Source organism: Myotis lucifugus, unplaced genomic scaffold, assembly GCF_000147115.1.
Source record: "Myotis lucifugus unplaced genomic scaffold, Myoluc2.0 scaffold_520, whole genome shotgun sequence".
Classification (NCBI taxonomy): domain Eukaryota; kingdom Metazoa; phylum Chordata; class Mammalia; order Chiroptera; family Vespertilionidae; genus Myotis; species Myotis lucifugus.
Genome location: NW_005871568.1, coordinates 324,162 through 337,456, shown reverse-complemented (window position 1 = coordinate 337,456; position 13,295 = coordinate 324,162). Strand labels below are relative to the sequence as shown.

The 13,295-nt window shown below is 46.4% G+C and overlaps 1 long non-coding RNA gene across 1 annotated transcript; it reads right to left on the bottom strand.

Annotated features, from left to right (window-relative positions):
• Positions 1-4,306: 4,306 nt before the first annotated feature.
• On the bottom strand, positions 4,307-13,038 carry LOC111823502. The gene is made up of 3 exons (XR_002826524.1): positions 12,883-13,038; positions 12,395-12,522; positions 4,307-4,607 (listed from the first exon to the last, which is right to left on the bottom strand). It is a non-coding gene; the product is annotated as an uncharacterized LOC111823502 (long non-coding RNA).
• Positions 13,039-13,295: the final 257 nt, after the last annotated feature.

Here is a 13,295-nt window from a genome sequence, read left to right as displayed (position 1 = left end):
CCTCTGCGCGCGCCCATCGCAGGTGGGCCCGGGCTGACTCGCGCGTGCCCTCAGAGGCCCTTGGAGGTTGGCTTCACGGGCGCCCGGCGCCCAACCCGCTCGGCCTGCGCGCGCCCTTTGTGTGCAGCCCCCGCCGCCTCCCGGTGGGCGCGAGCTCGGACCGCGCAGCGGGTGCGGACGTGTGCTCGCGGCTGGTGGAGTTGTCGCCGGCTGTCTCTGCCCAACAACTGGCCTGGCCCTGGGCTCCGTCTCTCCCGGCGTGCGGGTTCCAGCCACCGACGCTGGCACGCCTCTGATCCGGTCTGGTCCGGCGCTTTGCCTTCAGTACATCTGTCCCCCAGGTGACCCGTGCAGGCCTGTCGGCAGGTGAAGTGGCTTCCCTGGGGGACATGGAGAGTGTCGCCTATCTCAGGTGGACTTTCAAAGGCTGCCTCAGTGCACCCATGGGTCCCGCCGGTGGCCTTGCTCTCCAAGACTTGAAGGGAAGTCATCACCTGCCCTAGCACAGAGGCATGGGGTTTGCCCGACTGGCCATTCATTTAAATATATACATACTAGAGGCCCGATGCACAAAATTCATGCAAGAATAGGCCTTCCTTCCTCCTGCGGCTTCCCTCTGGCACCTGGGACCCATGCTTCCCTTGCAGCCCAGGCTTCGTCTAGAAGGTCGTGGGCTAATTAGCATATTACACTTTTATACAAGATGTGTATATATGTATGTATATGTGTATATAAATATGTACATATGTTGATTTCAAAGAGGAAGGGAGAGGGAGAGAGAGAGAGAAACATCAATGATGAGAGAGAATCATTGATGGGCCACCTCCTGCACACCCCCTACTGGGGATCCAGCCCACAACCTGGCATGTGCCCTGACCTCCAGGTTCATAGGTCGAGGCTCAACCACTGAGTGACACCTGGCTTGACCATTCATTTTTGCAGAAACATTCTCATCTTGCCCGGCTGGTGTGGCTCTGTCCTTGAGTGTTGACCTATGAACCAGGAAGCACAGTAAGCCAGAACCGTGAAATGACACAAGTGTGTGCAGCTGCACTGGGCACAGCCTATTTCCTGAGCTTTGGTATCTGTGATGGTTAGTGTTATGTGTCCACCAGGCTGAGCTAGAGTATCCAATTGTGTGACTAAACCCAAATCTAGATATTGCTCTGAAGGTATTTCTTGGATGAGATTAACATTTAAATCAGTACACTTTGAGTAAAGCAGATTACCTCCAAGATGTGGGTGGGCCTCATCCAATCAGGTGAAGGCCTTACAAGAAAACACTCTGAGGTCCCCTGAAGAATCCTACCAGCAGACCCTGGCAACATCAACGCTTACCAGAATTTTCAGCCGGCCGACCTGCCCTGAAAATTTCAGACTTGCCAGCACCCACAATGGCATGAGCCAATTCCTTAAATCAGTGTCTTGACAGATAGTGATATAGATCCATATATATATATATATATATATATATACACACATATATTTTTATTCGATTGGTTCTGTTTCTCTAGATCAGTGGTTCTCAACCTTCCTAATGCCGTGACCCTTTAATACAGTTCCTCATGTTATGGTGAACCCCCAATTTCATTGTTACAAATAAACATAATTAAAGCATAGTGATTAATCACAAAAGCAATATGTAATTATATATGTGTTTTCTGATGGTCTTAGGTGACCCCCTGTGAAAGGGTCGTTCGACCCCCAAAGGGGTCGTGGCCCACAGGTTGAGAACCGCTGCTCTAGAGAATGCTGACAAAGACAGTATCCCTTTTCCTCTCTATTTAGACCTCTATGATGACACATTGAGGCCATCCGGAGAGCAGGCATGCTTCTTTTATGGTCAGTGTGCCCTTCAGAGAGTTACCCTCTTGCCTTCTCAGCTTCCCCCCCCCCCCCACGACCTCCCACTGGGACAATCCCACCTGGAGGGGCTCTATCCACCACCTGGCTGAGGAGGAGTGGGGGTGGGGGAGGGGGGTGAAAAGGGACCCAGATTCAGTGGTCTGGCTGAGGGTCCCTCTGACACCTCTTTGTACTCCAGCTGGCTGCACTGACCTTTGCAGGGACACAGATCTGCTGTGGCCCCGCCTGGGGGGCCCAAGATGGATGCCTAAGGGAGAGGGAGCAGAGCTGATGCACTGCCCTCCTGCCCTTTGGGACAGCACAAAGCACAAAAAGGAGCATCAAGCCCTGGCTGATGGGTTCAGTGGTTAGAGCATCGGCCCATGCATTGAGGTGTTGCAGGTTTGATTCCCAGTCGAGGGCACATACCTGGGTTGCAAGTTTAATCCCTGGCCTTGGTCGGGGTGTGTGCAGGAGGCAACCCACCCATGTATCTATGTTTCTCTCTCCTCCTCCTCCCTCCCTTCCACTCTCTAAAAAGCAATGGAAAAATATCCTCGGGCAAGGATTAACAACAACAACAACAACAAACAGAGTATCAAGCAAAAAAAAATTTCTTCTTCTGCCCCCTCATTCTTGGCTATTTTCCTAATCTTCCGGAATGTTTACCATCTTTGGAGACATCGGAGTTTCGTTTTCTTCAGCACATTTTCAAACAAAGAGAGAGAGAGAGAACAAAGCCTGGCTGGACCTGTGAGCTCCGTCAGAAAGCAGCCTTCTTGGTGGCCGTGTCACCATCTCTCTCGATGCCTATTGGGCTGGGCGGCACTTTTGTTTTGCTGCATCCACATATATTTGTCTATAAATAAAAAACCTTTGTTATGTGCAAATATTAACCAGAATCAGTGCAAAGATTAAAGAATAAAACTTGTTACCGGAAAACAAAATGTGCTCACAAATTCGAGAGCCCGCAGGAATCTGGGTCATTTTAAGGGGAAAAACTTTCTAGACAAGGCCCGCTACAGCCCACGGTGCAATGAAGACAAGGTCAAGCCCTCATCCCAGTGCTGGGTGTCTCCTTTTCTACTTTCAATATGAACAAGGAACACAAACTCTGGCCTAATAAGGATTGTTAGAAGCCTGTTTAACAACGGGATGGAGTCTTTTATAATCAGCTTAGTTTTGGGTAATTATATGTAAAGGTTTTCAAATTTTTCTTTTGAAAATCTATTTTTATTGATTTTAGAGAGAAAGAGAGAGATAGAAACATCAATAATGAGAAAGAATCATTGATAGGCTGCCTCCTGCACTCCCCACACTGGGGATTGAGCCTATGCCCCGACCAGGAATTGAACTGTGACCTACTGGTTCATAGGTCGACACTCAACCACTGAGCCAAGCTGGCCAGGCTCAAATTTTTCTTTTAAAAAAATTTATTGATTTTGGAGAGAGGGAGAGAAAGAAGGAGGGAGAACTCCTTGTTCCACTTATTTATACATTCATTGCTTGCTTCTTGTATGTGCCCTGACCAGGAATCAAACCTGCAACTTTGGTGTATTGGGACAATGCTCTAACCAACTGAGCTACCTGGTCAGGGCCCCAAATTTTCTTTTTAAAACTATTTCTTACTTATTCAAAGATTTATCTTGTAAGCCTTATTCACACTGTCTGATCATTCCTTGACCAAAGGGTTTGTTAACAAAGATCAGCGCCCACTCCTGTCTTGTTCCTGTCATCAGCGACCCTGAATTACTGAAGACTTTCTCTGTACACTCATGTTTATTCATGTTCTGCCTTAGGAAAATCGGGGAGTCCTTGAGCTACAGAATAATTTGTTTATAACAAGTTGTGGATCTCATCACTGAGGCCGAGAGGAATGAAACCTTGTGCTCCCCTCCCCCAGCCAGTGCTACAGTCTGAGACAAACATACATCCAGAAAGTGGAGGCATGTTTTCAACATAACAATGAGGCATTCTGGTCCTTTCTGAGTTGTTTTTTTTTTTTCTACAGCAGTTGTATTACTAGTCTTTAGCTAATTCTCCTTCTACTATTACAGAGAGCTCAGGGGTTTGTGGGAAGCCAACAATATGTCTTCTCAAATGTACTTCTTCCAGGTTGGGACAGTATGTTGATGACTTTTACAGCACACAGTTCAATGCTGTATCTTTCTATACAATGCCACTGCACTTTCCACAATATAAGCTTTGTCTGTGATGGGCACAACTTCTTCAATGTATTAGCTTCCCCCATTGGCTCACTGATTCCCCAAACTCAGTAAATCACTGTTACTGGGTGTCGGTTGGCAGAAATTAACCAGCTTCTGTAACAGCTTATTTTTATTCAGTGTGCTCATCTGGGAACTGGTGATTTATAAATAAAAATTTATTATTTACCATTTAGGAGACTGGAAATATTACACACACGGAACTTCAGAAATAAATCGTCAGCTATGAGGCAATATAGTTTTGATATATTGCAGATTTATTTCCTACATCACCAGTGTGCCCAGATGGGCCTCCCGCTTGTCAGACGAAGATAGATTCCTCTGGGTAGCATCCCGTGCTCTGGAAGGTTTATCTCACTCTTTTATAGCCATTCTTCCCCTGGGTCCTCATCTATTTTCTGTCTCCTTGTCAACGACGCTCAAGGTGTGATGCAATAATCTGAGGGCCACAGAGTAACAGCTCGGGCTTGTGTTAACGTGGCATCCTCCTCCAAGGGGCCAGAGGTGCGCGAGGACAGGATGCAGTTCACGCATTCTCTGCGGGAGAATGGCAGGTGTTATTATTTTCTAACCTTTTTTAAAAACAAAATTTCACATGCACCCAAGTAGAGAGAAGAGAATAATGAACCGCTGTGTACCTATCATTCCGCTGTAAAATTATTAATATTTTGCCAATTTTATTTCATCTGTTTCCCATCCTTCCTCCCTCCCCTTAAGTACTTTAAAAGAAATCCCAGATATCATGTTATTTCACTGCAGTAGAAGCAAGCATTATTAATTCTATTTTATGGGAAAATAGAAGCACTGAAATGTTAAGAATCTCACCCAAAAGAATACAGCGAGTCTGTGGGGAAGGAAGGTGCCAGAAGTCGATTCCCTCTCTCCTAACACTGATTCTATAAGTGAAATCAAACTATCCCCAAATTGATTTCCTCAGTTACACAGAGTGTGTGTCACCCACACAATGTCAGCTGTGGCAACGATATTCGAACAGATTACTCACATAGATGGATTTATCTCAGCCCCTGAGTATTTAAATAAATTAAAAGAGTTCACTTCCTGAAACTATAAATCAGAGTCCCTTTAAAGAATAACAAGGAAGTTAAATCCCCAAAGTGACATTTACTCAGAAGAATGCTATTTGAAATCCAAACATATGGAGTCATAAAGAATGAATGTGCGACCTCCGGTCAAAGGCAGCTCTAGAAATACTTGTTTTGCTGCACTGGCAAAGCCAACATTCCTGCAAGGAGAACTTACAGCAAAGGCCGTCTCCCACTAAGACACCTTCAATGTCTGGGGTTTTCTCCTGACTTCTTTTTGAGCTTTGGGTACCTGGGCCTTCAGGGGAACAGTGCCAGGCATGTCACCACCCTCCACTGTCCCCACAGGTGGGTGACTCTCCTGGCAGCTCTCAGGTGATTTGGGAGTTTCCTTCATCCCCTGTGGTGCTGCTGGAAGCTGTTGTACTAGTACAGCAAGGGATTTGGCCTGTTTTTGTCCCTAGTTCCGAGGCAGCCTTTAACCCCTCAGACCATACCAGTCTATGCTAATGAGGTGGGTCCTGACAGCCCCTAAATAGCTTCAGGATGAGGGCCCATCAGGCCAGAAAGACCATCAGGGGTTCAGAGAGCTGGGACTCTGAGCCAAGTGATATCAGGCTGACCCCGTGACCTCCAGGGAGGGGAAGGGAGTTGGAGATTGAGGTCAATCACGTGACCAGTAGTTCAATCGGGCCCCTGTGAAAATCCCCAATGAGAACTCCAAACATGGGAAATCCATAGGAGCTTCTTGGTTGGAGACACACGTGGATGTGCCAGAAGGGTGGCACCTGAGGCTCTGCATTGGAGGCCGCCCAGACCTCACCCTGTGGGTCCCTTCTTTGGGCTGGTCCTGATTTATATCTTTTATGGTAAAACTACAGTGCTTTCCTGAGTTCTGAGTCATTCTAGCAAATGATTGAATCAGAAGGGTGGTGGGAACCCCTGAAACTAGTCCCCAGTTGGCCAGAAGCACCAGTGGCCTGGAACCCTTAAAGTTTGGGTGGTGTCTAGAATGGAGGCAGGCCTGTGGGAGGCTGTGCCCTCACTCCGTGGGCCTGCACGAAGCGCCGGAGTTGGTGTCAGAATCGCTCTGCTCAGCCCAGCACACTCTTCTTGGGTCCAAAGGTACCTGGTCATGATCAGTCCTGCACCCACCCCCAGATCGCAACACAGCGCCTCGGGGAGCTGGGGCCTCTCGCCTTGGCCACACAGGTGATGCACAGTCCCAGGCACCTCGAGGGAAGGAGCTCCAGCCCATCCTGAGCGAAGGGATGGGTCACAAACAGTCCAGCGTTTCTCTCTGTTATTGCTTTATTTATGTTTTAAAACAGTCATATTAGATTTTAATTATTGGATAACACACATTGTTACAATCACTTTCTCCCACCTGCTCTGTGCCCTGAGGGCCACCTGCACAGGCTGGTCCCGGGCTCCCTCCTCCAGGCTTCCCGGTGGGCTGGCCAACGGCAGGCACTGTCAGCATTCACAGGGTGGGAAGAAAGTGTGTGGGGTTATACCCGGTCACCATGAGTCAGGTCCCTCCTCCCAGCTTCATGCTGTCACCTGCCTCCCAGATTCTGGGAACTGCTCCCTGCCTTGTCCTTCCCTTGATGGGCAAACAGCTCCTGGTAACCAGGCGCTAGGAGCTAGCACTGCAGCATCCCTTGGCCACAGGCCACAGCTCGGAGCTAGTGCCAGGTAGTGTCCTCAGATTGCCTGGTGTGCGTGCTTTCTGTAGTCCGCTGGCCCTGGCCAGGCACAGGAGTGGGGAGAAGGCAGCAGGAAGTAGCCTGTGCCCTTTGGGAGCGGCTACCACCTACCCAGCACCAAGCGTTGTCTCGGGGACATCCTGGGTGGTTCTGGTCAGAAAGTTCAGGTGAGAGGAGACGGGCCAGCAAACACCAACCAAGAAATGGCAAAGTGATATTGGAGTAACGGGCAGCACCTGCACCACTCCAGTGCCCCCAGAGTTGCTCAAAGTCTGGTCCACTTCCACCTGTCTCCAGTCACTAGGCATTTGTCCAAAATACAGGTTAGTGGCGCTGAAAAGGATGGATCTTAGCTGAACCCCCGGGAAACAGCGACCTTGAGAGCCCCCCATTTCCCTGTGTAATTTAGGTAAGACTTGCTGTCTGCTCTTCCTCACAACTCGGACAGGAGTCGCAGAAGATGCCTTTTACACACAGGACCCCCACCCCCGCCCGCCCCAGTTTCCTGTTCTTTGTCTCATGAATGCTCAGCTAAGATTAGCGTTGTTCCGTGAAACCAGCTGGACACAGCGATGAGCATTTCCCTGTCAGCTGCCTGACTGCCCTCCGCTGCTGACACTGACGCTCTAAGTCACCGTGCCTGGGACTAGTCTGGCCTTTCCATAAAAGTTCAAGGTGAGACCACCCTGGCAGGACTCTGATCTTTGGATGCGGCCTCTCCTTCCTGTAGCAGCCAGAATAAAACCAGTCTCCTTACTTGCATGTTTGGTCCTGACAGCCCAGGCCAGGGATTGGCATTTTTGCTAGCACCCTGGGGTGATTCCTATGGGGTCAAGTTTGAGCCATTCCTCCCTGGAGGCCGGTGTGATGGGGAACATCATGGGGTCTATGCAATGGAACTCAGACACTTTCTGCACCAGCAGGTGAGGGCGCAGTGGGCGCTGGCAGGGAGTTCCCTCTCCAAATTGTAGTTCTAGCTTCAAGCTGATGTTCGTGGCAGCCCTGCTTTGGGCGGGAGGGGGGGTGGTGGTGGTGAGAAGGGGAGGTGGGGGGTGGGGGAAGCAGACTTTGTAAATAGAAACAGATTTGGGTAAATCAACGGTAAGAATTTTGAAGTTAGTAAATCAATGGTAAGAATTTTGGGGTCAATATATTTCTTTTTGAAATCAGCTTCAAACAGCCTTCTTTACATGCCAAGGTCCAGCCTTCTTCCTTCACCAGCCCCTCCCCACTCAGCCTTTTATGGGCTTGTCATCATCACCCCTGCTGACAATGAATGATTTCCTCCGGGGGAGGATCACAAGAACCAAGAACCATCGTCCTTGCCAGAATCCATTGGCACAAACTATCTCTGAGTCAGAGCCTAAGGCCATTAGCGAGGGAGAAACAGCTGCAAGGGCTGCACATCTGCGAGTCATTTGAAAATTTTATGATGAATAAAAACTATCCATTACACAGACTTCTACATTATATATTAACCTAATGCCTCTACAATTACACCACCGACAGTCCCCTTTTGTTGTGCACGCTTTTTTCTAATGACACTATCTGCAATAATAAATTCAGGTATCTAAAACGTTGACTATCCAGCAACACTACTTAAAATTCCCTACTCGACGTGGTCAAATCCTTAATAACAATAATAAAAACTGTAGCTTCACTGGAAGCAGAAGAGAGACCTGGAAACTCCCAGCATGCTAAAAGCGTGGGGGGAGCATTATGGGTTTTAGACTAAATAATCAAAAGATTGAGACAAAAAAAAATATATACAGAGAACATCAAAAGATGCTGAAAAATAAACCTTCAAAATGGTTCAAGCGCCATAAGCTGTTTAAGCTGCCCCCTGCGTGTAGATGACCTGAGTTTGCAATTGTGTAGTTGGCGGTACAATCAGGATGCTTTAAAGGACCCAGTGGCACAATGAAAAAGGGAGGTGGTGGAAACGGAGAGCCAGAGAAAGAAAAGGGAGAAAGAAAAGGAACTAAGTACCACTCAGGCGGAGGTGAGGGCCCATCCTGGAGATGAGCCTCACAGAGCAGTGTGTACATGTTCAGCTACGTCCTAAATTATGTCCTAAATTTGTTGGTGACACCACTCCCTCCCTTCCTGTGTCCTGTGTCCATGCTCAGATAGGACATCCAGGTTCCTAGTGCCTCGGTCAGTTTTGGGAATGTCTTTCCCACCCCTTTCCTTTTTTTCTCTTTTCCACAAACTCTATAGTTTAAAAATTCTCTCTTTGAAAACAGCTTTTGGTGGCATGAGGCTTTGCCAATTTCCATGCACTAAACCTGCATTTTTATTTCATACCAGCCTCCTTTCTCTCCTTAGCACCCCCTCGTTCCCTCGTTCCGCGGCAGTGACTGGCCATATGTTCTGAAGAAGACGGTGCTTTACTTTGGCTGCCTCTGGCTGGCTCTGAGCTGAGGACGATGTATTTTAAGCCCCGCATTTAAAAATAAAAACCTTGGCAAGGCTTGTGAGGAACTAAAAACATCAAGATATGCTTGGAGCCTGGGCTCTGATTCGTGAGATTTCAAAGCCAGTGTTTAAAAGGAAGGAAGAAACAAGGGCTCAGGGTGCCCAGGTGGAGAGGCTGGATCTGATCCCTGAGTGTAGGTCTTGCTCCTGGGGGTGGGGGTGGGGGTCGGGGTAAGGGTGGGGGGGCAGCCTCCTAGGACAGAGTAGCCAGGGAGCTGTTCTGCGGCCCAGGAACCCTCTGGGTGGCTTCCACCAGGGAGTCCAGGTGGTCAGTTAGGTCTGCACCACCTAGAAAAGTGCAAGGAAACTGCCCTCTTTTCTTCCCCAGTTCACCCCTTTTGTGCATTTGCACACGAAATGTGAACGTGTGATGTGGCCACAAACATGTGACTTGGCCGCAAACATGCTATGACCATGTCCTGAGATGCTTGGCACCAGAAGTAGGTGGAGGAAAAGATGAAGCAGGTTTTGAAATTCACAAAGCCAGAAGCTAGTTGGTGGGAAATTCCTTCAGTCATGAAAAGTTGTAAGCAAAGGATCTGGTTCCCATCCATACCGGGACGAGGAATTCCTCTCCTGCAGGAATGTACTCCCGAGTGCAGCCTGTGCAATTAAACATGGGTTCACTTTTTCTTTTTTTATGGGAATCGTGTGAAATAAAATTTATCACAATACCTATGTTTGGGGCAGTAGTACAAACAGCAAGGACATCTGTGTGTGAAGTCACATTTTTAAGGTATCTAAACTATCAAAGAACAAATTTTGACCAACCATGCAAGGGGAAAGACTGAAGTACCTTTATATTCCAGCAAAATGGTACTACAAAATTGTCACGTCACAAAGCAATTGAAAGGTGTGCAGCCACAAGTTTTTTTATTTACTGCCTGACACATATGGAGGTATGTCAAGCAGTTAATAAAAATATTATGTTATTTTTCTGGATTTTGTGAGGAGGTTTATGGTATCTACCAGCTTTGAAAATCTGTAAGATTTTTTTCTCATTCTAAATAATATTCACTTTTATATACCTTACTTAGAATTCATAATTCTGCATTTTTTGTTGTTGTTGTTAAAATGAGCTCTCCTAATTCTGTAAGCTTTAGGCCCCTCAAAATCCAAATTCATCCCTGATAGTGATCTATGCTTTCTCCCTTTTTTTGACTATTAATTTTCATGAACTGTTCTAGCCTTAAGTAATTTCACTCATGAATATAAAAACTAACTGAAAAGAATAGTTCTAATACATCTCACTAAGAAATGCATGTCCAATAAAATTTTACTTTTTAAGTTTAGAAGTGATCGTTAAAATATGACTACTAAATAGAGTAATAAGCACTGGCTGGGTAGCAGAGTTGGTTAGAGTATCACCCTGATACACCAAGGTTGAGGGTTCTGTCCTCGCTCAGGTCACATACAAGAATCAACCATAAATGCATAAATAAGTGGAACAATAAAGCAATGTTGTTTTTTCTCTCTCTACTTGACTCTCTCTATAATCAATTTAAAATAGATTAAAGCCCTAACCAGTTTGGCTCAGTGGATAGAGCATCAGCCTGCGGATTGAAAGGTCCCAGGTTCAATTCCGGCCAAGGGCATGTACCTTGGTTGCAGGCACATCCCCAGTAGGAGGTGTGCAAGAGGCAGCTGATCGATGTTTCTCTCTCATCAATGTTTCTAACTCTCTATCCCTCTCTCTTCCTCTCTGTAAAAAAAAAAAAATCAATAAAATATATTTTAAAATAGATTAATAATATTTACAAAAAGGCTTTAAGAAAAAAATAGATTTCTTAAAAGATTGAATATTAAAAACATTTTAAAGCTTTGATTTAAAATTTTGTTTAAATTTTACAATAATTTTTAAAAATTTAAATATTAACTAAAAAAAAAAAAAGCATTTTCTGCCCTGGCCAGTGTGGCTCAAGTGGTTAGAGCGCTGGCCCTCACACCACAGGGTCTCGGGTTTGATTCCCAGTCAAGGGCACATACCTGGGTTGCAGTTGCGATTCTCTGCCCTGGTTGGGGTGCGACCTCTCTCTCTCTCTCTCCCATCCCTCCCTCTCTTCCACTCTCTCTAAAAATCAATGGAAAAAATATCCTCAGGAGAGAATTAAAACAAAGTATTTTCTGTACAAGAGCCTGTCAGACATAAAAGAACTTATTTTGACACTTTTAAAAATACAAAGCATTAAATTATTAAATTTAATTGATAAAAAGAAATTGAAGTAAAAATGAAAGGATTTCTAAACTTCAGATAAATAACTGTGCTGTTGTTTTTTCCCCAGAAGACCCTGGTTCCTAATAAAGCCCACCGAAATGAAGCAGCAGGCTGGGAACCACGGCGAGCGAAGCCTCGCCGCTTCCTGAGCCCGTTTCTATTTTAGACAGGCCTGACTTGCTCTGAAAGATGAGCTGGGTTCCTCTCAGGGAGGCGGCCTCCCGGCTCCTGGCTCCAGCCTCCAGAGTCTTTGGTTTCTATGATTTTTACTTTGTCAGGATTTTTAACAGTTTTGTCCTGTCTTGCAACCATGATCTTGTATTTGTTTCATCTTAATTCTATATGCAAAGTTATTCTATGGCCAACCCCAGTCCCCTTACTGTGGCTCCTCAATTCCTGAGTTTTCATGTTAATCATCTCCTAGCTGGCTGGGTTTCATTGTCTAATTTTTCTCCCATGAAGGGCTCAGGGTGTTGATACATTCTCAAAGAAAGCAGACAAAAGCGGTATCACCAATGGTTAGATGTCCAAAGACACGGAAAAGAAATAGGAAGTGTGTTTAGATACACTACAGGAAAATCAGCTGAAAATGAAAAACTGTATCAAATAATGGACAGAGCAGATAGAAAAAGAGACAGAGACACGTGGTTATCATCAAAGCAACTCGCTTTTTATGCCTGTAAACCTGAAGGAAATATAAGCTCACCCACACTCCAATAAAAGTTGTTTATCAGATTAGCAAATATCAGAGACCATGATGCTTGTTGTTGGCAAGGGTGTAATGGGACAGGTGCATTCATAAACTGTTGGAAAGATTATAAACCGGAATGACCTTTTGGGGCGTCAGCTTGGCTATGTCTATCCAAACCTCCAAGTTACCTGGCCAGCCAGCAGAGGAGTCACGCTTGAATGCAACTTTTCGTCACTCTGCCTGGAGGAATTGCAGAGTGATCTGTCTCCTCTCTCTGCCTCAAGTTTCTTCCTTTCCAACTTTATTCTCCATATTCCTATTAGGATTTAAAAATACTTTTTTTTATTATGGAAGTTCTCAAGCACTTGAAAAGTTAGAGCAGAATCATGAACTTCCTTTTGCCCATCACCCAGTCTCAACATGTACTGCTTTACCATTCTTTTATGTCCTCTGCTACAGCCCCTTCCCTCCTTTTTTTTTTTGGTCAGGGTATTTCAAACAGATGATAAGCTTGGTTCTTTTTATAAAACAGGATAGCTACACTAAATTCTTTTCCTACAGGTTAGAGCCTGACATGGACTGAATGTGTGTCCCTACAAATTCATATATTGAAGCCCGATCTCCAATGTGATGGTATTAGTAGACAGCCGCTGCAGGCCAGGAAGAGCACTCTTACCATGAACTGGATCAGCGAGCACCTTGATCTTGGGCTTTCCAGCCTCCAGAACGATAAATCTGTGGGTTAAGCCGTTCACTGTGGTATTTTGATATGGCAGCCGGGGCTGACTCACAGAGAGCAGAGCCCGAGCCTCATGATTCAGCCCTCATGACTCATTCCGGCTGTGTCCCCTCTCAAACGGGGTCTCCAGCGGAAGGACTGAATTTCCTGAAAACCAACGGATGTCTCAGCATCCAGGCCTCTGCATATCCCATCCTGAGGCTTGAAGACCCTCCAGGCTCCCTCCACAATCCACCAGCACCTGGTGGATTCACGTCCCACCCAGCCTTCTGTGATGAACGCCCACCGTCACCTCCTCCCCAATCAGCTCACTTCCGTTATCACCCCGCTGTCATTGGATGCGGCACCTT